The sequence below is a fragment of the Chelonoidis abingdonii genome, chromosome 2 (genome assembly GCF_003597395.2).
Source record: "Chelonoidis abingdonii isolate Lonesome George chromosome 2, CheloAbing_2.0, whole genome shotgun sequence".
Taxonomy (NCBI): Eukaryota; Metazoa; Chordata; order Testudines; family Testudinidae; genus Chelonoidis; species Chelonoidis abingdonii.
In genome coordinates this window covers 118,242,373-118,270,227 of record NC_133770.1, presented here as the reverse complement: position 1 = coordinate 118,270,227, position 27,855 = coordinate 118,242,373, and the positions used below count along the sequence as shown (strand labels likewise).

Sequence of the window (27,855 nt, the reverse complement as noted above, 5' to 3'; positions counted from 1 at the left end):
TGCGGGTTTTTTGTTTTGTTTTTTTCTCTCTCTCCAGAATTAAGATCACAGGATTGGATCTTCAGAGGTATATTGAGGAAGAGACTGTCAAAAGCACCCAAAACCCACTGACTTTCAACCTGGTGTATGCGCCTAAATTCTTGGTGTGCTAGGTGCTCTTTGAAAACCTCCCTCCAAGAGTTTAAGGTAAAAATGTTGTAAGTGGTCTTGTATCATATCTGGCTGCCCATACACCCGAACACACTAATGACTCAAGGTCTGCAGCTGACTGAAATTCCATGGCCCCAACTAATATGGCAGAATTCAAGGCTGTCCACAAAAAAAGCAGAGTGGATCCTAAAATGAATAATAACCTGCAATAATGCTGAGCTGTGGCTTCTCCTCTCTTTCTGGCCTTGTCTTTGCTCATTTTTAAAAGGTCTGTAATAACTTCTCCCAAACGAACAAAAAAGGAAGGCATAGGAAAGCAAGAGGGAGGGCAGATGAGAAAGAGGGAAGAGGAAAGGGAAATCAAGAGGGATAGATAGTGATGTGGCAGGAATGATTTTTATTATACTAATTCCACCTTTGCCAACCCACTCCCCAGAAAACTACTCAGACAAGTACTTTTACTTTCTTATATTGAATCATTTTAATTAGGAGTTGGTAAGGGGGTGTAAGCAGTTTTACATCAGTGCAGTTTTCCTGGAATCACTGGAGTGGTACTAATGTAAAACTGGGAGTGACCATTATTTGGTCTGACATGTTTCAGTGCAGAGTATGGCAGGGAGCTGTGAAGCCTCTGTGAGTCGATAAGGTTACAAGGTATGTGAACATGGGAGTGGCCAAATTCTTACTGCGGGGGATGGGGGGGGGGAGGAGAGGGAGAGGGGCTGGTAATTTCTCAGCCAGGCATATTTTACTAGGTACCTGGAGACAGTCATCAAGGATGGGATATACCTATCCAACTAGGGAACAGATATATTTTTGGTTGATATTAAAGAAGACATCAGTAAATATCTGAGAACCTGTCTAGAATCAGGGGAGCTAATTGCTGGCGCCTCCTTGCAGTAGATGTCCAGTGCAAGTAATCATTATGGAATGGATATGGTGACTGGATACAATTGATGAGTTCAGTGCTCCTACATTTACAATGGAATGTCAATCCCCCTCCTTTCTAGCACCCACATATGAGGGACATGGTGGAGTCCCAGCAGCATGGTGTCTAGGACCAGATTGGAAATGGGGAGGGGTGCTGCCATCAGTATATGTTAGGGATTATGGAAATGGTGATGACCTGCACCGTCCAATTTATTTTCCAGGTACTCACAGATATTGAAGAGAGCCTCATTAAAACCCCATATAGTGGCTGAGTGGTTAAGGCCCTTGTCTGAAGGTCATGGGTTCAAGTATTACTCCCTCTCCTTCTGAAAGGCCACCTCCAATTCACCCAACTGCAAAATAGGTACCTGATCCATCAGATTAGGGCATTCAAAGACAGTCTAATGTGATGCTGGCCACATTACTCCCTTGTGTACCATTGGCTATGAAGCAGACCTGTTTTAACCATGTGCCACTGACTGCTGGGAACTTTGACATTACCTCCTGGCGTTCTTCCAGCATAGCTGGACAATGGGATTAAGTTATATTTCAAGCTTCTGCTGGCATTACAGTAAATGAAATGTAAATATTTACCCTGTGGATTTAGGAACATGCAATAAATATAATCCAACGGTACACCTACACAGAGTTCACATGTATTGTACTCACTGTCTCTGTAATTACTTTGGATCCACATCAGTTGCCCTGAACTGTTTAGCTGATTCTACTTCATTGAGATTAGAGATCAGATTCAAGATAAACTAAGAAAAGGTAGGAGAATTACAAAAATTTAAAAGGCTCTAAATGTGGGCTGACTTATGTAGCAAGCTATTCTTTTTTGGTTTATCCTACATTAACCCAGTCTTCCCCTTCCCTCACAGAGGGATAGATTCTCTTACTGGTACAGGTGTAATCTCTCTACTTGAATACCACCAAACTGGGAGGGATTGCAACTGCTTTGGAGGACAAGGTCAAAATTCAAAATGATCTGGACAAATTGGAGAAATGGTCTGAAGTAAACTGGATGAAGTTCAATAAAGACAAATGCAAAGTGCTCCACTTAGGAAGGAACAATCAGTTTCACACATACAGAATGGGAAGAGACTGTCTAGGAAGGAGTATGGCAGAAAGAGATCTAGGGGTCATAGTGGACCACAAGCTAAATATGAGTCAACAGTGTGATACTGTTGCAAAAAAAGCAAACGTGATTCTGGGATGCATTAACAGGTGTGTTGTAAACAAGACACGAGAAGTCATTCTTCCGCTCTACTCTGCGCTGGTTAGGCCTCAACTGGAGTATTGTGTCCAGTTCTGGGCACCGCATTTCAAGAAAGATGTGGAGAAATTGGAGAGGGTCCAGAGAAGAGCAACAAGAATGATTAAAGGTCTTGAGAACATGACCTATGAAGGAAGGCTGAAAGAATTGGGTTTATTTAGTTTGGAAAAGAGAAGACTGAGAGGGGACATGATAGCAGTTTTCAGGTATCTAAAAGGGTGTCATCAGGAGGAGGGAGAAAACTTGTTCACCTTAGCCTCTAATGATAGAACAAGAAGCAATGGGCTTAAACTGCAGCAAGGGAGATTTAGGTTGGACATTAGGAAAAAGTTCCTAACTGTCAGGGTAGTTAAACACTGGAATAAATTGCCTAGGGAGGTTGTGGAATCTCCATCTCTGGAGATATTTAAGAGTAGGTTAGATAAATGTCTATCAGGGATGGTCTAGATAGTATTTGGTCCTGCCATGAGGGCAGGGGACTGGACTCAATGACCTCTCGAGGTCCCTTCCAGTCCTAGAGTCTATGAATCTATGAATCTATAAGAACGCCTAATCCTGTTCCACTGCAATCAACTGCAAAACCTGAATGGAATCCAGAGCAGAGCCTCTAGCTGCAGAATTAGAGAATTCAGCAGAGTGCACAATTTTCTTACTACCTTCTCATTGTCCATCATTTCAGTGCTCATATACAAAGATGTTTAATTGTGTCAACATGTGCACTATGAAAAAAGCTGTTTTTTTAAACAAAGCATCATGGAAACAAAAGGTATAAAGATTAACACTATTATTAAAGAAGCTCTGGTCTATAATGTGTCAGTGAATCAGCTCCATGGCAATGTGGTCAGAGACTGCTTGTGTGGCATCAAAAGGGATAAACGTGGATTTTTTCAGCAGACATTTTTGTGTGGGTGTAGAAGTTCCAATTGGGCCAGTTAAAAATTCAAGTTTCTGACATTATCTAAGAACAGGTACATGCCTCTCACCATAGTAATGAACAGAGTCTTGTACATGATGTTTACTTTTCTGCAGATCTACCTGTTTCTGCTGTAAAAAGGAACTTTCCCAGGGAATCTTTCATTATCAAGACAGATGAGCCTCTAGTCAACTGAACAAAGCTCTGCTGAGCAACTTAAAATGGATCCATTGCTTTTAAGAGAACAATCCAAAAGGTGATGTTTTCCTGTCTGTGAACTATATAATCAAATCACTGATAAATTGTTTTCCATTCCCTTAATTCTGTAAATGAAATGCTTTTGGTGCAATGTTTGCCTTAGATTCCTGGAAACCTTTACAGTTCTGATTTTCACAATTATTGGCGATGGGCAGTTTAAGCCATCTCGTTGTTTCCCAGTTTTTCTTTGCAGAATTCAAGGGGCCCTGTTTTGGTCTCCTTCCACATTCAAAAATTCTCATTAACTTCAATTGGGGGGACAGCAGGTGACAAAAATGCAGAATTGGGCTTTTCGTAATAAACATCATATTTGCAACTTTCATAACTGTTTTCATCTGAGGATCTAAAAAAAGCATTACAAAAGGTGAGTAAGTAATCATATTATTCACACTGTTGTCTCTCTGATATTTCTATTTCATCTTTAACAGATGCTCACCAAGACCCAAAGAGAAAGTTTCTTACTCTTTTGATTCCATAGTCTCTTTAGGAATATGATTTCTAATAACGCTTCCACTTTGTAGTGTCATCTTTATTGTATGCGGTGGTGTTGCAGTCGTGTTGGTCCCAGGATATTAGAGAGACAAGGTGGAAGAGATTGGACCAGCTTCTATTGGTAAGAGAGAAAAGCTTTCGCGCTTACATAGCTTCTTCACATCAGAACTCTGTAAACTTGAAAGCCTGTCTCTCTCCCCAACAGAAGTTTGTCCAATAAAAGATATAACCTCACCCACCTTGTCTCTATTTTTTTTTCTTTTTAGACCAGTGCAAGATTTGAATCAACATTCCCCTTACTTCAGTACTAAGAAAAAATGATGTCCTCAACATTAAGTTGGCTCCATCATTTAAACACCAACTAGGCAAACTTTAGCATTAAGATTTCAAGGAAACCATGCTGCAAGGTATCAGGAAGAGTGAGTGACTGTGTAAGAAAAGAACAATTCTAGGATAATTCTTATCCTTTAGCCCCATCCCACAAAAAACATCATTAGGCTTGGAGGTGTGTAAGTTACTGCAGTGTACGATAATGATGAGTAAATGCTGATTTTAAAACAGTGACTGCTGTAAAGAATCTTAAAACCAGAGAAGATGAGCTCATAGTAAGATTATTTTATTGCATGCCACACAAAGTGACTTACTTAACGCCTGCGGTCAAGTGGATGAGAACGTTACAGTTGACTCTCTTTCCTAACCATGAAATGACAAAAGCATTAAATAGAGCAGAAGCTAGTGCTCGTTTATCCACCAGGAGATAGACACAGCATGGGCAGCAACAATGTAAGCTTCCCCCACACTGCTCCCAGCTAAGGTGCCTCATCCATATTTAGAATCAAAAGGAATTTCATTCCCTATAATCCATTTCGTCTTTAGCCATGCTACAGACATTGCTAATGAGTTGTCAGTGGGGTTCTGTAAAGTGGACATTTGTCCAAAAAGCTGTATTTACAAACTATGAGGCAAAAAGCTACTAGCCAGCAATGATATTTAGACACTAATGACATGAGCCTGAAATCTAGTAATTTTGGGGTTTGATTCTCCACTGCCTTTTGTCATGTGTAGCTAATTACCCTCGTGCAAAGTAACTATAACAAGAGTGCAAAAACATCACTGTGCCGATTTGGTAGAGTTTTACACTCACTTTGTAAAGAAGTAGGTGCAACGTTCTGAAGACTCTGTCCCTATGATAGTAAGGAAAATATTCAATAATTTTAAAATCTAAAGCAAAAACAAACAGTCTTACTAAAAAATTGAACCAAATGGTATTTTTGTTCACCTGGATTTGTCAGCTTGCTAATATAATTCTTGTCCAACATGTGTTTGGCACTGTTTTCTCTCTAAACACTGAAAAGATGGCAGTGTTCTAGGAGGTAGGTGGTATAGCTGGACTTCATTAATTCCCATAAAATGACTGAGAACCACTGCAAATTAAACACATTTTGGGGAAAATAGCAAAATAGATTTGTTTATGTTTTAAAAAGCTCAGTGTGGAAAATTTGAATCTGGATCTCAAACATCCCAAACTAAAACACAGTTTCTAAAATGAACCAACTCTTTATGATGCTTCACATACACTTAGTCAGCTGCACTTTACTTGTGATGTGACTTGTAATGAATTGTGATAGTTTAAACTAAACTAAATATTCTGAAGTCAGATTTGTGGAGTAGCAAGGTGTGAAGTAGCAAGGGATGGTTGTATTTCTGAATAAAAACATTGTTTTGTTGTCAGATTGGCACTCCAGTGTTGAGGTCAGCAGTGATGTCATGTAGTAATCCAGAAGTAGGGATTTCAGAAGGATAGAGAAGACACTGCAATAGTATTATGCAAGATCTCCAGTTAAAGAATGTTAACTCTAGCAGTTGCAGCATGTCTATCATTTGGAATTGCCACAAGTCAAACCAGGGAGAATTGCTAGTTGAAAATGTGACGAAGAATGAGAAAATGGGTCTGGAACTAATGGCATATTTGGAAAAGCTTTCAAAAGCGGAACGTTTAAAACTCAAATGTGGATTGAGAAATTACTCAAAAGCTGATCTAGTACATACAGGTCAGATATTCTGTACTTCTGAGCTATGTTTTTAAATTCTAACAGTCACACTTTGAGATGAGATTTGCAGGCACTATTTAGATAATTTTCTTGATTACTTATATTGAGGTTTCATAGTCATGTATATAAAAAAAGTCAGTGGGAGCTGTGAATGCTCAGCACTTAAAAAGTCAAGCCACTTAAATAAGTGTCTAAATATAAATTTAGATGCCAAACTTTTGGCACTCAAAACTTTGTGGAATTATGGTCAAACTCTTGTATGAAAGGACAGAAGGTTAGCACTCCCCTTGATAAGGATGGAAGAGGTCCTACTGACCTTTACAACATGTATATGGTTAAGGCATTGCCACTTATTTCATGGCATCTAATCAAGTTTTTTTGAGGGGAAGGATAGCTCAGTGGTTTCAGCATTAGCTTGCTAAATCCAGGGTTGTGAATTCAATCCTTGAAGGGGCCATTCAGGGATCTAGGGCAAAAATCTGTCTGGGGATTGGTCCTGCTTTGAACAGGGGATTGGGCTAGATGACCTCCTTCTAACCCTGATGTTTTATGATTTTAAGAGCCTCAACCAACATGCATTATAATATGCTTCATTTTGCATTTCTTCTCTCTAAATCCAAAAAGCCATTGGAAAAGATGACAAAGCATTCTGTGGATATATTTTCTTAAGTTAAAAAAAATGGGTTATGTTTATAAAAGGTGTTTATCAAACTGGTCATGGTGGCTGGAATACCAGGTAAAAAAAAGAAGAAAAGTATGCTAAAAACACAAGATTTTTCTCCCCCACTGAATTTGCATGGCACTGAAGTATTACAGAATTTTAGAAAGGTTAAGATTATGCAACATTTCTTGGTGAAATCTTTGAAAGAAGTCTGCCCCGCATTTTAAAACACTTCCATGATTTTTAGGGTAGTCCTGCCTTTCAGATCTCAAAATCCATAATCAGGGAATTTGTGCTTTACAATATGGACATGCAAATAAAACCCCAGAAATGAGGTCTTTCGTTAAGGCAAATATCTCATCATTGCTCTCCCAGAGTCCCATTGAACAACTTCACTAACAACCATTGACTACATCTATTATAGATTTTGACAGCATTAGGCCCACATATTATGTTTTTGTGAATAAATGCCACCATATTCAGCCACTAAAGAGCTAAGCTTTTATTTTGTGTATAAATCTGTGTTTAATGAGCCTTGAAAGAGATGATTGGTAAATAACAGCTTGCTGCACACAAGAGCAACTGCCTTCAATTATATAGTTTATAATTATATAATTGTATAATACAATGTGTGTCCAACAGTCTTCCAGTGTTTTATTACTGTCTGACACTACAACACTGATGTAAATCACCTTTTCACTTTCACACTCAGCCACTTTCACTTGGACAGCACAAATGCACATTTGACTGTTGTACATAGATAATATGAGAACGGCCACAGTGAGTCAGACCAAAGGTCCATCTACCCCAATACCGTGCCTTCCAACAGTGGCCCATGCCAGTTGCCCCAGAGGGAATGAACAGAACAGGCAATCAGGTGATTCTTCCCCTGTCACCCATTCCCAGCTTCTGGCAAACAGAGGCAGGGACGCCATCCCTGGCCATACTGGCTAATAGCCATTCATGGACTTACAAAGCAAAGACTTACAAGCCTCAGCAGCATGTAGCAATGCAATTGGCCATACCCAAGAGGGAGAAATGGAAAAAAAGAGCAAAAGAGCAAGGAAAAGCAAGTACGAGAGAGTTTACTAGTTCAAACCACATATCACATTTTCAAATTAATAACCGTAATAGAGAGAATCTTACTGGCATCTGGTCTTGCATTCACTGCCCCCCCAAAAACTCCTATGGGAAGTGGAAGCACAATACGGAGGGTGTGGTCCTTCATCTGTTTTGATAACATTATATGGATATTACAGCCTGTACTATAAAGACTTTGAAATTACCATAAATCTTATCAGCAAAACCTCTATTATTCTACTAATCCAACATGCATAACCCTTGTCATTCTGATTCACTTTTAATCCCCCTATTCCATTTCTCACATAGTAATCTAATTTTTAACAGTTCATTATACTAGCACATCTATGTATATTTATAATAGATAGCCATATTAAGAGTCTTGGATAAAATCCTGGCCTGACGGAAGTCAATGGCAAAACTTCAACGAGACCAGGATCTCACCCCCTTGGTATTATTTTCAGCCACATCGTTTCTATGGTATTCCTTGTTTTGAATATGAAAGGTTTCAAATGTGCAGTCTGCACAGGTTTCTCTGCTATTTATCCCATGACTACCTTGCATCCGCAACACATGCCCTTGTCAACAATGAAGCTTGATTACTATAATTCCAACTTTGCAGGGCTTCCAGCAGTGTTTCTTCATCACTAGTAGCTAGTGCAGAATTCAGCAATACACCTGCTCACCTCATATTACACTCATCCTGCATTCTTTGCTCCTGGCTGCCTATAAAATGGTAAATTGTCTTTAAGTTGGCCCCAGTTGATTTTTAAAGCTCATAATAGAAAATAATCTGGCTATATTGCAGACCTATTCACTGAACTTTGCCTTAATGATGTGAAATGATGCAACCTTTAAGGTTTCCAACATTGTGCTGTAAATTGGTGAGTGATGGAGCCTTTACAGAGACCTCTACAACGTGATGTTCATGTCCCATGACTACCCAACCTATTCCATTTTTCTCCAGCTTTTAAAAACATTTCAAAATCTTCCATGTATAAAAATGTTTATAGTCTAACAATTCCCCTGTACTTTATGATGATTTGTTTCATGTTGTGAAGCCTATTTTAACAGCTTTGGCAATTTCCCTAGTTGGCAGTTGCTTTATTAATACAACTATGATTAATTTTTCCAATGTCACCATTAAAACCATTACAAACACCTTTAGAAGTCAGTTAACACTACAGTGGACTGTGATATTCATTATATTCTGCAAGTATTCCCCATGTTAATTGAACCACTGTAGAAAAATGGTTTTCTAAGATGTAGATGCCATTTTGAAAATGTAAAACTCATTTGATCTAGTTTACTTTAAATGTCAAACAGGTTTTACCATCAGAATTGTTTATGTATCAGCCAACAGCCCATGTTCATAAATTGGGCCTTTTATGAAAATTCTTGATCAAACTTCATTTTAATACAGTGTTATATACTTTGTTTGTGCTGTGAGAACCAGATAAAACCTTGTCAAACAGAATATTCAAAGTTATACTGCATAACCCAGTTTTAAAAATACCCAGCATGATTTCCATTAAGCAATCACCGTACAAATTTGACTGCAAGATCTGCTGATGAAAATTTGTATCACTTTTGATATAGTAGTAGTTTTTCCATTTTAAAAAAACCTGCTACCAAAAGTAAAAAAATACTACTGAGAAATAATGTACTGGTCAATCCTGTACAACTTCTGTGTAGCAAACCTCTCCCCCGGTCCTTTTCCTCACATACATAGAAATACCATTTGAATCTGTAATTAAAAGTCATTATCAGTAGTAGGTGTAATGCATTCAAGTTTTTATTTTGTGTAGACCATGCAGTTTTAAATAGTAGAAATGCAAGAAGTATGGGGAATAAGCAGGAAGAACTTGAAATGCTAGCTAAACACAATTATGCCAACATTAGAAAGGTCAAGGTAAAAAACAAGATTAAACTAGCTAGAGACAAAGGATAACAAGCAGACATTCTACAAATACATTAGAAGCAAGAGGAAGACCAAGGACAGGGTAGGCCCGTTACTCAATGGGAGGTGTGGGGGGAGGAAAACAGAAAATGTGGAAATGGTAGAAGTGTTAGTAGTGATTGGACATCTAACATAGTGAATGCCAGTGAAAATTAGATGAAGTCAGAGGCTAAAATAGGGAAAGAATAAGTTAAAAATTACTTAGACAAGTTAGATGTATTAAAGTCACCAGGACCTGATGACATATATCATAGAATACTCAAGAACCTGACTAAGGAAGTATCTGAGCCATTAGATTATGGGAGAGATTCCAAAGGATTGGAAAAGGATAAATATAGTGCCAATCTATAACAAGGGAAATAAGGACAACCTGAGGAATTTCAGACCAGTCAGCTTAACTTCTGTACCCAGAAAGATAATGGAACAAATAATTAAGCAATCAGTTGCAAACACCTAGAAGATAATAAGGTGATAAGTAACAGCCAGCAAGGATTTATCAAGATCAAGTCATGTCAAACCAATCTAATAGCTTTCTATGACATGGTAATAAGCCTTGTGGATAGCCTGGGGGGAGTGGTAGGAGTGGTATATCTTAACTTTAGGATGCCTTTTGATACTGTCTCGCATGACCTTTTCATAAACAAACTAGGGAAATACAGCCTAGATGGGTGCAAAATTGGTTGGAAAACCATTCCTAGAGAGTAGTTATCAGTGGTTCACAGTCAAGCTGGAAGGGCATATCCTGCAGGTATCAGTTCTGGTTCGGTTTAATAACTTTGTCAGTGATTTAAATAATAGCATAGAGAGTATACTCACAAAGTTAGGAGGGGTCACAAGGGCTTTGGAGGATAGGATTAAAATTCAAAATGATCTGGACAAACTGGAGAAATGGTCTGGAAAAAAAAAGGATGAAATTCAATAAAAACAAAAACAAATGCAAAATACTCCATTAAGAAGGGAACAATCAATTGCACACATACAAAATGGGAAATGATTGCCTAGGAAGAAGTACTGCAGAAATGAATCTGGGGGTGATAGTGGATCACAAGCTAAATATGAGTCAACAGTGTAAGAGAGTGTTGCCAAAATAACCAATCATCATTCTGGGATGTATCATCAGGTGTGTTGTAAGCAAGACACAAGTAGTAATTCTTCTGCTCTATTCTGAGCTGATTAGGCCCACCGGTGGCTCCAGGCACCAGCGCTTCAAGTGCGTGCCTGGAACGGCAGGCCGCAGGGGGTGCCCAGTCAGGCTGCCTTTGGCAGCTTGCCTGCGGGAGGTCCACCAGTCCCGTGGATTTGGTGGCAATTCAGTGGTGAGTATGCCAAAGCCGCAGGACCGGGTGGACCTCCCGCGGGCAAGCCACTGAATCTGCAGGACCAGGCGTGCTGCCGAAGGCTGCCTGACTGCTGGGCTTGGGGCAGCAAAAAATCTAGAGTCATCCCTGATTAGGCCTCAATTGGAGTACTGTGTCCAGTTCTGGGTGCCACATTTCAGGAAAGATGTGGACAAATTGGAGAAAGTCCAGAAAAGAACAACAAACATGATTAAAGTTCTAGAGAAGATGACATATGAGGGAAGATTGAAAAAAATGGGGTTGTTTAATCTGGAGAGAAGAAGACAGAGGGGACATGATAACAGTTTTCAAGTACATAAAAGGATTTGTTACAAAGAGAAGAGAGAAAAAAATATACTTAACCACTGAGGATAGGACAAGAAGCAATTGGCTTAACCGCCCTCACTGTAATTTTAGTTTAGACATTAAGAAAAACTTTTTAACTGTCAGGGTGGTTTAGCATTGGAATAAATTGCCCAGGGAAGTTGTGGAATCTCCATCATTGGAGATTTTTAAGAGCAGGTTAGATAAACATCTGTCAATAATGGTCTAGATAATACTTAGGCCTGCCAGGAGTGCAGGGAAGTGGACGAGACAACCGCTCAAGGTCCCTTCCAAACTTATGATTCTATTAAATATATGTGAGAAAGACTTTTTACTCTAAATGTCTCATTAGGTGACCAAAATAAGAAATAGTGAATCACTGCTTTTGCTCCTGTTGAGGCAGATGCCTACATCAAAGATTAAAGATCATAAAATATACACTCCCACCCATGCTCTCTCATTGGTGACTGGCAACAAAGGTAATATGCATCTTGGTAGTATGTCACTTAATTTTAAAACCTGAGGAGAGGCATCAGAACCAAAACTGAAAATCTGTGGATTTCAGATGCAAGACAGTCTTGTTAAAATGGACAACTCAAGGAGCATCCACTAAAGCTGCAGCAACAGGAAGTAAAATGTATATTGACAAGATAGACAAACTGCGGGATAACATACATGTGTGGCTCTACTAAACATGTGAAAGAATTCCCAAGTGGGGCAGACTGGTGGATCACAGAACATATTGATATGCACAAAGCATGGACCACAGTGCTATGCTTCCATCACAGCACAGAGCCTCATTTCCACTGCACCCTATTCCTCAACCACTGAATTTCTAGCTGCCCTTCTCCCCAGTTGGTGGTCTCTCCAGATCTCCAGCTTCCTGCTTCCTACTTCCAACTAGAGACCCTTACACACCCCCTCCTGGAGGGTGGTGCTGCAGCCGGAAGATTCATATACTGGGTTATAGTACTGCCAACCTAAAAACATTAAAAAATCCTGAGTTGCACCTCCTAGAAATCATGAGATTGGAAAAAAAACCCATGATTATTAAACCAAAAAAGACAAACAATTGGAATTGTTTTAATCTGCTCTCAGGTTTCTGAGCCATTTGGGTTGCACTCTCTTGGCATTACCAGGCTTCCTCGGCAACCACGACTAGAAACTTTTCTTAAAATGATTGCTGAGATTCTTATGCAGTCTTTTCATTCCAGAAGTTGGGGCCTTAAGTCAGACAGACAGACAGACAGTCACACACACACATTGCAAGAGTTTCACTCCAAATCACAAGAATTGGCATAACTGGATTTGTGCAAAGATCCTCACAGTACAGTTGCTGGGTCCTCTGCCAGTTCATTCCTGTCCCTCTACTGTTGGCCAGTGACTGCCTCCTTTATGAAGTGCTGATGCCAAGCATGGTAGAGCTCTAACGATTATGGGGTACCTGAAGTACCATCAACTGTCTTACTACCAAGCACAAGCAATAGCATGGTATCAAGTCAGATGCCAGCACTTCAGAGAACAAGCTGCTGCTTATTGAGGTAGGGTGGAGGTGGGAATAAAGCTCTGAGGAAGCCAAATAGGCTGCTAAACAGTGTCTAGTCCAGTCAAAAAATGCATCCTCATAATCAGAAGAACTATGATGATTCCTTATCTTAAGCATGCTAGGCCAGCTTGCCCATGCTCTTGAACTACAATCAGGTGGCAAAATTTGTAGATGATACAAAATTACTCAAGATTGCAGTCAGACAAATCCAAAGCTGAGAGTTACGAAGAGGTTTCACAAAACTGGGTAACTGGGTGACAAAATGGCAGATGAAATTCAGCATTAATAAGTGTAAAGCAATGCACATTGGAAAGAAGAATCTCAACTATATGTACAAAATGATGGGGTCTAAATTAGCTGTTACCACTCAAGAAAGATCTTGGAGTCATCATGGATCGTTCTGTGAAAACATCTGCTCAGTGTGTGGCGGCAGTCAAAAAAAGTGAACAATGTTAGGAACCATTAGGAAAGAAATAGATAAAAAGACAAAGTATCATAATGCTTCTATATAAATCCATGCTATGCCCGCACCTTGGATACTACGCACAGTTCTGGTAACATTTAAAAAAAAAATATATTAGAAAGAAAAGGTGCAGAGAAGGGCAACAAAAATGATTAGGAGTATGGAACAGCTTCCATATGAGGAAGGATTAAGAAGACTGGGACTGTTCATCTTAGAAAAGAGACAGTTAAGAGGCAATATGATAGAGGTTTATAAAATCATGAATGATGTGGGGAAAGCAAATAGGGAAGTTTGTATCTCTTCACATAACACAAGAGATGAAGGTCACCAATTAATTTAACGGGCAGCAAATTTAAAATAAAACAAAGGAAATATTACTTCACACAACACACAGTCAACCCGTGGAACTCGTCACGGGATGTTCTGAAGGCCAAAAGTATAACTAGGTTCAAAAATGAATTAGATAAGTTAATGTAGGATAGGTCCATCAATGGCTGTTAGCCAAGATGGTTAGGAACACAATCACATATGCTGGGTCGTTAAACCTCCAACTGCCAGAAGCTGGGACTAGATGACAGATCACCTAAAATTACCCTGTTCTGTTTACTCCCTCTGATGCTTCTGACACTGGCCACTATCAGACAGAACACTGGGCTAGATGGACCATGGGTCTGACCCAATACGGCCATTTCTTATGCCGGGAGGGTATTTTCTACTGATTTAAAGTACAGTATGATTCTGCCCCAGATTTTACATTAGCTGTACGGAACCTCAGTTTGCTTATTTGCATGCTGATACCTGAATGGTTGCATCTGAACTCTAGGAATAAAAATGACAGGTTGGACATGTTTGTTTGTGAATGGAAATTTTTTCACCTCTTTTAGAAAGAACCACTGCATAGAACCAATTTCTGAGGTAGCTTTTTCCTATGCACACACAAAATATGGAAGGCTAGTATTGTGAACAGACTGAATGTTCTCCTTTCCTTTTGCAATGCACATTCATTGATTGATGTCATGGTGTGAGCTGGATTCAGGTATCGGTGTAATAAATAATGAATAATCTAGCTTTATTCTACAAATAGCATCTTGATGCTGCTAAATATTTGGTTCTCTGATGGACCATTTAATATAAATAATTAATATAGTCAAATGAGGTACATTTTGAAAACTGAAAATATCTCAAATGTTCCTCCAAATAAATAGAAAGGAATTTAATAAAGCAAAAACAGAAGGGGGGAGATTGTGTGTCACAAAGAGTGACAGATAGTCCTTTAGCTCAAGTAGAGGTCTGATGCTGAGGATCAGAGTCTATGGATCAATTCCTGAGAATAAAAAGTGTGTGTGTGTGAATTCTTACGGTGAAATTGCCTTCCCATTTCCCGGGCATATGGTGGTATGGGTTTTTGGGTTGTTTTTTTAAGAAAACTAATTCAATTCCCCCATTGAGAAAACATCCTTTAAAACAGGTCTTCTATTAAAAACCATTATGATCCACCAAAAATGGCACAATGTACAATACAGCATTTCTGTCATTCGTCACACATTTTGATCGCTTGTGTCACACATATGGAGGTTTGAAGGATGTGAGGTGTGATGGCATGGCAAATGGGATTTTGCATTTCAAACTTGAAATAAATCAGAGGCTTATTTTCCGAGTTTTAAGTTCTCGGGTGTAGCACTAACAGCATCTGCTACATCACAATCTGCTGCCTCACCACTTATTGTTCATCTGCAACTAGCATCCAGGCTGGCTAATACAATCTTTCAGTGCTCCCCAACTGGCAAATTCAGTCCATTATACCTTTGTTATTTGGTACTGAAAACTACTTTCCTACCTTCCCTTGAAGGAAACAACATATGCATTTTAAGAAGCTGTCTGAGACCAAAGATTTTGCTCTGAATCAATGAAAATCCCTCTTGGGGCAATGACAGGCCTAGGACTTCTTTGAGACCAATTTAAGCCCAGGCAATGCATTCATTTTAGCATCTTGGCAGCTCTTAGCACCATACAGCTCCTTGGGCTCCCAGTCACATATACTGGAAAGTAGTCAGCCCTTCACAGGAAGTGATCCGGTCTTTTCAGGATTGGGCCCACTGTTGGCAGTGTACATTGTGCCTTTCTCTGTTGTTAACTCCCTTCTTACAAATTGTGAAATAATGTTTATGCTCACTGGAAAACGCTTCATAGGTATTACCTCAGATTACAGGAAGCAAGGAAAGCAGGTTAGTTCCCTTTGTGAATTCACATTTTCTCTTTAAATAGCTCATGCATCCCCACAGGGAGGTTTCTTTGAAATGTTTTTGAGACCCTGAAGCATTATTCCCTTTTTGACAATGCTGGTGTTATTGTAGTGTCTCCTTCAAAGATTTTGTCACAGTTAAGACTGGCACAATTTCCCCTCTGGATGCATCAACATTCCTTTGGGCTGACCACCACAAAGGCTTCCAGTTCCTAAGATCACAAGACATTTGAGGAATGGGCAAGGGTCACTTGATGCACATGCCTGTTAATTTTCATGAATTCTTAAAATAGTTCTGCTAGGTTTTCACCAGACTACAAAAGATATTTATTTGCCAATATGTTTCTTTGCATTATTTGTACTGTTTCAATTGCCAACCCTTGTAAATTATTCCAATGTTTATAACCTGTTGTATGAAGTAGCGTTGCCTAGCTCCCTGTTTACTGCTTGGAATTTTATTTTTACTCTCGAAAAAAGGTATAAAAAAAATTGTGTGGACCTGACTGGCTTCTTGCATAATTTGGAGAAGTTTTTAGTATGTCACTTCAAAACTTCTTGTATTCCTATGGAGCAAATCCTGCCTCCTCCACAAAACCCAAACAATCCCAAAGCTGCCTTCTGCATCATCTCTTAAAAACAGAAAACAAAAACCAACAGTGATTCCAGTGCAGGGCCCTCTCGCCCTGTCAGATTAAGACAAATCAATGCCACCTTGTGGTCAACAGCATCAAAGGCAATGCATAGATTAAATAAATAAAATAAAAATAAAAAAAGAGTATGCACATTTGATCTTCCTCTGACTAGTGGGGAAATACTATAAGTTGTCACTTGAAAAACTCATGTGTTCCCCTGTTTGCTATGCTATTATATTGCCTTTGCTGCACAATCACAAACTGCACACACTTTCCAACCCCTATTGAAAATATTGGGGGAATCGAAGGCCCATATTTTCAAGTTGGAAAAAGTGGGAAGATTTATCCTGGTCCTTTATCTTGAGCATGTTGGGAAGGTGAATAAGGTCTTCTATAGACATTACATGGAAGGAAATGGTATGCACCCAAGGACCTCAATATATCCTAAACAGGGTGCTGTAAAGGCTGGACTGCATTCTTTAACCAGGGGGAGAAGGAGGATTTGCAGTCTGCAGGCTAGTATGTAAAAATTTCCCTGGCATAGTGGCAGCCTATGTCTCACAGCTGAATTCTGGATAGGAGTGGGTAATGTGAGAAAGCAGAGTTAAGGTTGGGTTTAAAATGGTAAAAAGAGTACTTCGTTAATTTTTGAACTGCGGACATCTAATATCCTGACTTTCAAAAGTTTGCTTCTAACCTTAATTCCTTACTTTCAAAAGTGTTTATTTTGCTACAATTACAAGTCTAATAAAGGTATATTAAAGCATACATTTACAACAACCCTCAACTCTACCTAAATGAAGTTTTGGATTAAATCTCAAGTTTTTACTAATATTTATTATTTCATGACATATGATATTTAAACCATAACTCTAAATAAGATGTGAAATTTAACAGATTAAAATCTGGAATTCAGAAATATTCTTTATTTTCAAAGGTAAATCCTCTTACAAGAACACACATCAAGGGGTATAGAAAAATGAGTGAGTTAATTTTTTTTTAAATCTCACTTTATTACCATCAAAATATTAGTTGAATTTGCTTGGATTGAAAAGTGAACTGCTAGATGCCAGATCCTGCACTGTACAGCATGCAGATGCAGCAATCAACCCATATGTTACGCAATGCAGAAGCAGAACCTTAATCATTAAATAGATGCTAGATTACAGTGTCATTTGTCTCAAAAATCTAAAGCAATTTGTTGGCTCAATTATGGAATCATTATTAAGATTAACAAAGCTATCTTCCCTATTCCTATTTTAGGAAGCAAAAATGTTATCCCCATCATCATAAAACATGGTGCTTTTGATCTTTGTTTAAGCTAAGTTTGGCACAGAAGAGAATGGAAGCAGAGAAACTAAGAGTAGCCTTAAGCTGCAAAGGCAATTATGATGTTTATTGTGGGTAGCTTAAGCTACCTCTGGAAACAGAGCTCTGTGACTGTATAGTTTTTTCCAAATATCTGCTACACAAACTCTCTACCATGACAAAATGTAATTACTATGGGTAAGGACCCAGCTAGGAGGGCTGGAGCACTGTAAAAGACCCATAAAAACTCTGGGTTACAGCTGGGGAAGGATTCCCCCCAGCACAGGCACTTTAGAAGATAGCTGTAAGGCTGCCCTTAGAGGACCTCCTTGCAAGCCCTGGAATACAAGGATAGGGCCACAGCACGTAGCATTGTGGAGATCCCAGGTAGTGCTTAGCCCCATTGGGTAGCTTAGGGGTGCTGCCGTAATAACAGACAGTCCTGCTAGAGCTGATTAAGTTATTCCAGGTGCCTCTCTAGCCCAGGATAGAGATGGTGCAAAGGTGGCTTAAAACCAGTTTGGGTCCCCCTTCCACTGGGCAGTGAGTTCTGTGCTGCGCCTTTAAGTGACGCAACACAGATCTCACCCAACAATTATACTGACAGAAAGATAGTGGATTTGTCATCAGATTTAGATACATATATTTTCTTGGGTATCCTGAAAATAGAGATCTGAAGGGGGAAGACTGAATTTTTGCAAAGGATTCAGTAACAGTAGTACATAACTGAGAACGTCCCCTTCCCCAGCTACATAAAGGCAAATCCAGTAAGACTATTAGAGGCTTTACTAACATTTACTAACTGTTTTCTTAAGTAACAAGTGAAGACACCAGTTTAAGTGTTGGAACTTCCATTTACAACAGCAGACATTTCACATCGGCAGGATTCTTCTGCACCATTTCTAGTCTTGGAGACTTTATTAGCAGCACTGTTAAATTTCATATAAAAAAGAATGAAACTGGCCCTCAAGAGCATAAAAAGTTCTGAGGACTAGTTCAAAAAAATCACATTGGTTGTAGTAACTTGGTCTAAGGAAATTTACTTTTTCCATCATGTAACTGGAATCAGATGATTACTGCTGTAATGGCTAAGAGAGAATAGTATGATGATTGAAACACAAGGAAAGCCCCCTTTTTATGCTGGAGCCCTGTGCTATCATATTGTTAATTGTTTTAAAGGGAGCTTCAACCCTATTTTTTCATTTGCATTTGATGGCATAATGAATTAAGCCATCAGAAACAAAATGGAAAGAAAGTCAGGATGGAAACTAGTGCCACCTTATGCTAAGGAAGCAAGGTCAAGAATTACAAAAAGAAATTACCTCCCCAAGAAGGGTTTATATCTTCATCAGCAAGAAACAAAGCCTATCAAATGCCTCCTAGAGAAGAATCTTCAACAAATGATTTTCAAGCATCTTGAATGGTTTTTGTGAAAGTTCCAAGAGGGGTTGAAATTGTCCTTATAATGAATAGTGGCTTATTATCTTACTTATGGTTTCCTAACGATCACAGTAAAATACTACAATACTGCTCTTTTAGGTACAATGACAATCAACTGTGACATGGTGGGGGAGGTTTCAAGAATAGTTCAGATAAAAACGTGTGTGTTTCATTTGGAGATTTCCATAAATTGAATGGCTTCTGCATCTGTATGTTTTGTTGGTGAATAAGTTCCATGCTAGGTACCAGTAAGAACAAATAAACAAATCACCATCACAGAGTAGATAGGCTCTAAAATAATGCTTTGGAATTGGATGATCAAGCCATTTTGCTGCTTTACTGCAGTATGCATGGGGATTCACAGATTTTATTTAACCTCACAAAAGTACATTTTGTGTTACTGGGTTGCATTTCTGTTGTCAAGTCACATTCCATAAACCTCAAGACAGGTTTTGAATCAGAACATCGAGATGTACAAATAAATAAAACACTGCTGTGTTCAAGCAATGCAGTTCTTTTGTTATTCCAAAGTTCCTGGCAGATTTCCAAGAGACTCTCAAAGAAACAGAGATGAAAGTAACTAGGTAAACTAAACAACATGGCTGGTTCTGTTGGGATAGGTCTGAATTCACAAGGATCACTCAACAAGTCACAGTTATGTTCTGTACCTTGCTAAAAGGAACTCTGGAGTAATAGATTATTCATTAAACAAAACATGAAGACTTTAATTGACACAGAAGGGGTTATAACTAAAGCTGTGTGAAACATTTGTAACAATCTGAAACAGGTGAAACTTCTATCGTTTCAGACTCACTGGTGAAATTGGTCATATTTTAGAGATACTAAAAATATAGATTGGAAATCTGAATAATTTACCTCAAAAATCACAGGTTTCATCATTTAATTGTGAAATTTGGTTGGTCTCAGAACAAAACCATGAAAATGTATCACTTTCTGTATAGATCACCTGAAGCCTGCAGATTTTGCTGAGTTTTGCATTTAGATGTTGGGTTCTTATGAAACATTCCCAGAGAAAAGGTTCAACCAAACTTATACAAATCACATCAATCAAAACCAATAGGTTTTGCAAAGCTCCAGGTTTGACTAAACTTCTCTGCACTGATGATTCTGACAAAAAACAGAAAAAAGTGAACTGAACTCCTCCTTGGAAAGCCCTCCAATAAATTCCAGAGAAGAGTTAGGATGTGGTTCAGAATGACTTTGGACCTAATCCTTAACACACTAGAATAGTCAATGGGACTTGTCACTTGTGCACCCACATTGAGTATTCAAATCTTTGCCTAACTGGGTCCTAAAAATCTTACATACTAATAAAGTGAACTACAAAATGATGTATTCTGGAGGAAGACAATGACACTGTACTGTGTGACAGCCAAAATCTAGGCCTATACTAGAGTTGGTCAAAAAATATATTTCCCCCCCATAGAAAATTCATTTTTGTTGATTTTTTTATTGAAATTTTGCATGGAAAAATGTAGGCAACCAAAATATTTGGATTCAAAATTGTGCCACCATGCTTCACGGGAGTTATAGTTTGGAAACCTTATGCTCTCATTCTCCTCAATAAGCCAGACTCTCAGGCCTTGACTACATCTCCCATGATACACAACTTTCTTCCCTCTCTGGGAGGTGATTCATCATAGGAGACCCTGGGGCATTATGGGAGAGTTAGTCTTGGCAGAGAGGAGAATAGGAGTATATGGTACCCAAACTACAGTTTCAATGAGGCACGTCAACACCATTTTGAAACAAAATATTTGACTTTTCACACAATCTAAAAATGTCAGTTTTGAGGCATTCTTTTTTGACCAAATATTCATGTTTTCCCCCAAAAAACCACACACTTTCACAAAAAAAAAAAATCTGACAAAAACAAACAAAAAAATCTGTTGAAAAAATAGCTTCAATTTTTTTTTCCAGCTCTAGTCAAACACCTTCAGGCAGGTATAATTTTCAGATGAACTACTTGAGTATCCTAATGACACATGAGCTGCACTTAGAATAAACTTATTCTCATCACACAGAAGAGAAATTGGGCTGTTTGAGCACTTTTTAAAAACCAAAACTATTGATGGTTATAACACAATATATGCAAGTTATTCTCATATATACATTGTGAAAGAAATGTTCTTTTTTGGCAAAAGGAATAGGAGCTATAAAGCTTTAGTTATGAGAGTAACAATAATAATGTATCTATATAGTTCTTGAATTATCAAGGAACTGCTATAAAGCTGTGTTATTGTTTTATCACATTCCACTCAAAAAGGGCACAGAGGGACAACCATATTATTTGTGGATAGTTCTCTGAAAACATCCACTCAATGTGCAACAGCAGTCAAAAAAGCTAACAGAATGTTGGACATCATTAGGAAAGGGATAGATAATAAGATAGAAAAAATCATATTGCCTCTATATAAATCCATGGTACAGATCTGGTCATCCCATCTCAAAAAAAGGATACACTGGAATTGAAAAAGGTACAGAAAAGGGCAACAATAATGATTAGAAGTATGGAACAGTTTTCATATAAGGAGAGACTATTAAAACAGGGACTTTTCAGCTTGGAAAAGGAGATGACTAAGGGGGGATATGATTGAGGTCTATAAAATCATAACTGGGGTGAGAAAGTACATAAGGAAGTGTTATTTACTCCTCATAGCACAAGAACTAGGAGTCACCAAATGAAATTAACAGCTAGCAGGTTTAAAATAAAGAAAGGAATTATTTCTTCACACAAAGCACAGTCAACCTGTGGAACTCTTTGCCAGAGGATGTTGTGAAGACCAAGACAACAACAGGTTTAAAAAAACCTAGATAAATTCATGGAATACAGGTCTATCAATGGCTACTAGGGTGGGCAGAGAGGTTGTCCCTAACCTCTGTTTGCCTGAAGCTGGGATTGGGTGATGGGGATGGATCACTTGATGATTACCTGTTCTGTTCATTCCCTCTGGGGCACCTGGTATTGGCCACTGTCTGAAGACAGGATATTGGTCTAGACGGACCTTTGGTCTGACCCAGTATAGCCATTTTTATTTTCTTAGGCCTGGTCTACACTACGATTTTAGGTCAAATTTAGCAGCGTTACCTCAGTTTAAGCCTGGGCCCGTCCACACGACAAAGCCCTTTTTATTTATTTTTAATACTTAAAGGGCTCTTTAAAATCGATTTCTTTACTCCACCTCTGATGAGGGGATTAGTGCTGAAATCGGCCTTGCTGGGTCCAATTTGGGGTAGCGTGGATGCAATTTGATGGAACTGGCCTCCAGGAGTGCTCCATTGTGACCGCTCTGGACAACGCTCTCAACTCAGATGCACTGGCCAGGTAGACAGGAAAAGACCCGCAAACTTTTGAATTTAATTTCCTGTTTGGCCAGTGTGATGAGCTGATCAGCACAGGTGACCATGCAGAGCTCATCAGCATGATGTTCACATTGACCAGCCTGTACTTTGTGAGAAGTCTATGTCCATGTCTATGTCCTCATCGCTCTCGTCACCGTGCTGCCGTTGCCTCCTTGCCTGGTTTTGCTTTTGAAGCTTCTGATTCTGTGCTGAAAAAAGGCGTGAAACAATTGTCTGCCATTGCTCTGACGGAGGGAGGGGCAACTGACGACATGGCTTACAGGGAATTAAAATCAACAAAAGAGGTGACTTTGCATCAAGGAGAAACACAGACAACTGTCAAACAGAATGGCCCCCTCAAGGACTGAACTCAAACCACTGGGTTTAGCAGGTTGTTGATTTCCCAAAACAAATGGGGTCGATTTCTGGTTTTAATCCATTCCACCTATCTTTTACATCTTAGGCTGGTAGCAGACAGCGCAGTATGACTGCTAGCCATCGTCATCTCCTGGCTGCTCGCCAGAAGATGCTGCAATATGACTGCTAGCCATTGTCATCTCCTGGGTGCTTGGCAGAAAATGGGAATGACCTGGCCGAGTCCCTCCCATGTCTGCCCATGCGCCCCTGACCGACCTCACCAAGGTCGGCTAAAAGAGCACCCAGGAGTACGACGATAACTACCAATTGTAATGCACCATCCTCTGCCAAAAGGTAATGAGCTACTGCTGTGCAGCAATGCAGTCCCATGTCTGCCAGCACCCAGGAGATGTACGGTGACGATGAGCTGAGTGGGCTCCATGCTTGCATGACATCTGCTCAGGTAACCCAGGAAGAAAGGCATGAAACCATTGTCTGCCATTGCTTTCATGGGAGGGAGGGAGGGAGAGGGGGGCCTGACGACATGTACCCAGAACCACCCGTGACACTGTTTTTGCCCCATCAGGCACTGGGAGCTCAACCCAGAATTCCAATGGGCAGTGGAGACTGCGGGAACTATGGGATAGTTACCCACAGTTCAACCCTCTGGAAGTTGAGGCTAGCCTCGGTACTGTGGGCATAGTCCGCCAACTCAATGCACTTAGAGCATTTTGTGTGGGGACACGCACAATCGACTGTATAAAATTTCTTTCAACTTAATTTCATAGTGTAGGCATACCTTTAATATGCTGCAGTACAAATGAGCATACTTGCAAACCACAGTGTTCAATGTAACTTTACATTTCAATCACAAAAACATCTCCCAAAATGTAAACTTGAAGCATAAAAGATTCAAAAATATCCACAATGATCACTAAGGAAACCCTTGTCAGAGATAGTGAACATATGCCAGGGATTGGTTTAGATGAGTGTGGTTGTATCGAGGACTGAAAATCCACAGGATAAAAGTTTTCAAAAGCAACTAAGTGACTTAGATTCTGAGTAAAATGTTTAAAGGAGCCTGTTGCATACCCTTTCTTACTCTTGCAATGCAGTGGTGTAATTTTAATAACTTCTGTTAAATATATGATTAAATAATAGTCTCTGAAATCATGCAGAAAGGTCAGGAAGTGATTTAAAAAAATTAAGGTACTTCTACATAATTTGGTACCTACACAATCCAAAAAGTCAGTTCCAATTCAGACTACCTTTCAAACCTACTGCCTCTAACATTTTCAGTAAAGATGAACAGTAGAAGGGAAAATATTTACCACTATTTAAAAAAGGATTCCCTTTCAACTTGACCTCTCTGGAGCTGTGGCTGACAAGGAGCCTTTCAAAGTCAGTGGAGTTATACATACAGATTATATCCCTCATAGCTATTGTTCCAGACTCTCTGAAGATTTAGGAAGGCATCATTGTGTTGATTTACACTCGTTTCACATTTTCAAGATTTTCTTCACTACTATAAGGGCTAGTGGGGATTCTGGAGAAGATGACAGCCTTAAAGTGCAGTATTGCTGAATTAGTGCAACCCAGACCAATTTGAGTCCTATTTTCAACCCACATGTATACCCAGATAAAAAGTTATTCGATGTGCCTTTTATTGCCCATCCAGTCCAGCAGCGGATGTCCAGTCATTTTTACATTGCATGTAACATACTAAAAAGTATTCAGGACCCTATCATTCTTGTGCTGCTGGGTGACTAGGTCATGCTAGAATGTATTCAGGTCAATTCACTTGTGTAGATCAAAGTGCTTGTTAAATATATAAGCATACTGGGTATTTAAACATCATGAAAACTAGTGAAATGTTACTTGCATTGTTTTCACTTATCTGCGTCCTGTTGTAATAGGAAACATTTACATTGTGTATACCCCTGCAACTAAATAATCCATCAAAGAAATCTTGTGGAATGCAAATGAAGAACTAACAGAAAAAAGGCTCACTTCAAAGCAAGTGGTCATTGTGTGTAATAATCAAGTCAAAGACTCTAACGCTGTGTCTACACTACGCAGCTTTTAACAATACAGCTGTACTGCTACAGCTGTGCCACTAAAAGGAACGCAGTGTAGCCACTGTTTGTTGGCAGGAGAGAGCTCTGCTGCTGACAAAAAACTTCCACCCCCAATGAGTGGCATTAGCATTGTTGGCAGGAGAGCGCTCCTGCCAACAAAACGCTGTTCACACCGGCACTTGTCATCGAGAAAACTTTTGTCGTGTGTGTGTTTTAACACCTCTGAATGACAAAAGTTTGCCAGTGTAGACAAAGCCTAAGTCAGTGGTTCTCAATCTATTTATCACTGTGGGCAGCATATGCAGCTCTCTCTGTGTTACATGGGCTGCCTCCACACAATATATATACTACCTGTAAGGCACTGAGGATATCACATGGGCCCCAGCTGTGTGCTGATTGGGCTGCAAGAGGCCCACAGGCCATGGGTTGAGAACTACTGCTCTAAGTGCATTCCTCACGCACAGTAATGGAAGGAAAAACCCACGTGAGTAGACATATTGTTAGCTTGTCTTCTGTCAGATGAAGATGTAACAATGGATTCAAAGAAAGATCCTTCATCTTTGAACTGTTTGGACTCTTACAGGGAAGTATACAAAAGGCAAAGTGGAGATCCAAGAGACAATCTGGGCACCCTGAAAGACTATTGGGAAATGGGCAGTTTAATTACATCACTGCCACCATTTGGAGTTACAGATTGTGATTCACCTGTATATATATTTTACCTGCTTTAACCTCTCAATAACTCAGTCTTTTTTCTTAGCTAATAAACCTTAGTTAGTTTACTACAGAACTGACTGCCAGCATTGTCTTTGGTGCAAGTACCAACTGATCTGGGGTAAGTAACTCGTCTCTTGGGACTGGGAGAAAACCAAGGTAGTGTGATTTTTGGTTTAAGTGACTATAACCACAAAGTTCAGTTTGTTTGGGCAACAAGATAGGCTGGAGAGTCTAAGGGGACTGTCTGTGACTTCATGGTAAGACTGGTATGGAGATCCAGGAGTTCACATTTGTTACTGGCTTGATGAAATCTAATACTAGAACACACCAACAGTTTAAAATGCCTGCCCTGTTTTCTGACAGTCTGCCCTGAGGTAGGCACTCACAGTTGAGAGTCACTCCAGACAGCATGACACATTTGACCCTTACTCATGAGAATAGTACTAGACTTCAAAATGTTGCTGGACTGGGCCTAAATGAGGAATGAACAATTTTAGGTTGAATCTGCAAGACTGAAACTGCTTAACGTACAGAAGACAGACATCAATATAATTATGTGAAATAATTCTGTCCCCTCCTGACTGTTATCTGAGTTTCTATCTTAAGAAGGACATAGAACTGACCAATACATAGTATAACTTTTTCTGTCTTAGCTATTTCCATTCTGTTGTGCTCTCACACACAAAGCCCTGAAAGTTAGATGTAATATATTCATAATTTTTATCACAGAACACAAACTAGAACTTACACAATAGATGACTATTCACCGATTTAAGGATTCAGAGTGCTTTAGGGAGTGTCACACATCTACATGATGATGTCTCTGAATGCTAGGTCTGCAATTTTTTTTTTTAACCTGATGTGTAAAAATTACATAAGCCAGATAATTCTCAATTGGAGAAGGCTCTGAAGCTGTTTACACAAGAGGCTTATTCCTCTTTTTCCAGTTCTAAATTTTTCATATTTGCCATCCAAACTGCTGATGTCAGATGGAAAGTTTCAGGATCCAGTCACAAATATGAACATACAGATCTATGAAATATGGGACAGATACATAGTCTCGGATTTCAGCTCTTCACACCTAATACCAGAGACAAATTCTAGGGGATTACAGGGCATAATTTGTTCCTTAAATCACCTTTTAGACATACAGATAGGTGTGTGGATCTGAAAAAAAACTTTCACCCTGAGCACCATATTTTCTTCTCATAGTCCATGGACTATGTTATCACTGATGTCAATGTCTGAAGACTGAGGTACATATATGGACTCAAATGAAAGTCTCCCATGATGAAACTACAGGAAACTCATCCTTATGGGACAGAGAGTTGGTAGTTTAATGCAAATAAGCAGTTACTGATTTTTGCTCAATAACCCATCTCCTAATGACACTTCATCAATTACCAACCTCCCCTTTTTGGAAAAAGGTTTTAAGGCCAGGATATGGCATGAAGATAGACAGTTTTGTCTTGGTTGATCATCCCCACTTACAAAATGACAAAAGAGGTATCCATGCTGAATGTTACTTTAGACCTGCCAGCCACCTTTCTGTTGCCAGCTCATCTGTGGATGCTGATGGGGTGAACAGAATCATGCCAGATTGTCTTCATTTTTTAATCTTCAGGGTGCCTAGGAAGCATTCTGTTTGGGTCAACCAGGTTTCACTCTGAAGGTTCTTGCCACCATGCAGCCCATGTAGACTCCTACAGGCATGCCCTTCTCTGCTTCTAAGAGGCTGAATCTAGTCCTAACTGGCTAAAATACAGGCAAAAAAGCAGAACGGGCAGGATAGTGTGGTCTGAACTTAGGTTTATCAGAATGATCTTCAACTGACAGCATCCCTCATAAGTGAGGTCACAAATAGAGCAGGATATCATCTGACACCCAAGACTACTGACGTTTTGGGAGGCTGAGAGGTGCTGAAGTTGGGACAGGAGCTGGTTAAGATATGACATTGATACTGGTGGAGAAATTGTAGTTATGGTTGATGAAGCTGGGAGAGTGGTTGGGAGGTGGGTTGGGCCAGAAATTTATCATTGGGTATAAGATGAACTGACAGTCTTGCATTAAATGGTGCACTGAGTATGCAATCTTTTGCACCTAAGGAACTATAATAAATTTCCACTCATTAACGCCCAAGAATCTCCAGGGTTCTGTTGTCATAGCAGGAACAACATTACCTGAGGTAAATCTTCACTCCCTTGTCCTGAAACCTCATCCATTTTTAAGATTCTGTACAATCTGATGCTTTGAGATTTACATCCCCCCCCCCCCCCC

General features: G+C 39.5%; 1 protein-coding gene and 1 non-coding gene across 5 annotated transcripts in view; one reads left to right on the top strand and one right to left on the bottom strand.

Annotated features, from left to right (window-relative positions):
• The window catches only part of LOC116816393 (poly(rC)-binding protein 3-like), a 754,639-nt gene that overhangs the window by 483,324 nt on the left and 243,460 nt on the right, over positions 1 to 27,855 (bottom strand). The window lies entirely within an intron of this gene.
• LOC116816399 (U6atac minor spliceosomal RNA) lies at positions 6,323 to 6,450 on the top strand. The gene has a single exon (XR_004371711.1). It is a non-coding gene; the product is annotated as a U6atac minor spliceosomal RNA (small nuclear RNA).